Source organism: Octopus bimaculoides, chromosome 3 (assembly GCF_001194135.2).
Source record: "Octopus bimaculoides isolate UCB-OBI-ISO-001 chromosome 3, ASM119413v2, whole genome shotgun sequence".
Taxonomy (NCBI): Eukaryota; Metazoa; Mollusca; class Cephalopoda; order Octopoda; family Octopodidae; genus Octopus; species Octopus bimaculoides.
In genome coordinates, this window is record NC_068983.1 from 8,092,569 (window position 1) to 8,094,105 (window position 1,537).

Consider the following 1,537-nt stretch of genomic DNA (forward strand, 5'->3'; position numbering starts at 1 on the left):
GTATATATGTGTGTGTGCGTGTGTTTACTGTTTATATATATATATATATATATATATATAAACATAGGTACCCATAGACGACACATGCAAGCGCATACCTACGAATACACATATATTACATATATACATTTGTATTCGTTTGTGTGTCTGTGTCTGTGTGAATGTGTTGGCATATCTATCTGTACATGTGTAAGTGCGTGTTCGTGTTATTTTTCTTGCTGTTCGGAAAGCATGCGAGAGTACAATATTTCTTCACAATTGGAAAAAGCTACTGAACATTGGCCGTAAATGTGACATGTCACACAGTGAATGAAGAAAGTATATTCTCACTTATTGCTCTTTCGAAGGAAGTTAATGTCATATCCATTGAATTCCAGACGTGGTAAACCAATCGGAATGTCATCTATTTGTGACAGCTGGGAGCATGTTTCTTATATAAGAAAATAGTTACCTACTGAAGGATATACGACAAAACACTATCAGGTAAGTTTCATTGTATACGTATAGAAATATGTGTATATATATATATATATATATATATATATATATATATATATATACATATAAAGTATGTGTTGTAATACCTCGGCGGAATTTGAACCTAGAACGTAAGTTGGACGAAGTGCTGCTATGCATTCTGCTCGGCGCGCTAATGATACTTATTTCTTTATTGCCCACAAGGGGCTAAACATAGAGGGGACAAACAAGGACAGACAAAGGGATTAAGTCGATTACATCGACCCCAGTGCGTAACTGGTACTTAATTTATCGATCCCTCGGCGGAATTTGAACTCAGAACGTAACGGGAGACGAAATACCGTTAAGCATTTCGCCTGGCGTGCTAACGATTCTGCCAGCTCGCCGCCTAAGGACTATGTATAATGACCAGATTTTATCCATCTCTGTGTTGAAATCAGAGATAATGATTGAACTTTATTTATTCTTGTAGGAATTGAGACAAATTTAATAAAACTGAAGGGCGGGAAAGTAGATGCATTGCTTAAATATGATATAAATTTACAGAAATATTATTTTGCTATTGGATAAGTGAAATAGCAGTAGTAGTAGTTGTGGTTGTGGTCTTTGTATCAGGGGTAGTGGTAATTGTGATGTTAGTAGCATTAGGTAGTTGTAGGCAGTAGTTTTAGGGGTGATGTCGTTGCTTTGAGATCTCATATGTCTTAGCATACGTTTGTAACATTTATGAAGTTTGAAACTACGCATGTTATTCACTAGTAAATATAAAGGTGTGTTGTAGAAATGGTTTATTATTATTATTATTATTATTATTATTATTATTATTATTATTATTATTATTACTATTATTATTATTATTATCACTTTTTGTCTATCAACGTTGTTTCTTTATCGTAGTTCTAATGATGGAAACGAGATCGTTAGTTTACTGAGGTAATCTATATAAATCGAAATTTCATTACTATTTTCTAATATTTGAACTAATATTCAGAATTCTAATCCCTCGGATCGGGAAGTTATGTCAAGTACTAATTAGCTCATAACTCCTGTATATATATAT

The 1,537-nt window shown here is 33.2% G+C and overlaps 1 long non-coding RNA gene across 1 annotated transcript in view; it reads left to right on the top strand.

Annotated features, from left to right (window-relative positions):
• Positions 1 to 424: 424 nt before the first annotated feature.
• LOC128247393 (uncharacterized) overlaps positions 425 to 1,537 on the top strand; it is a 3,886-nt gene continuing 2,773 nt past the window's right edge. Inside the window, exon 1 of the long non-coding RNA XR_008263772.1 lies at positions 425 to 483. This is a non-coding gene — a long non-coding RNA (uncharacterized LOC128247393). The remainder of the gene's footprint in view (positions 484 to 1,537) is intronic.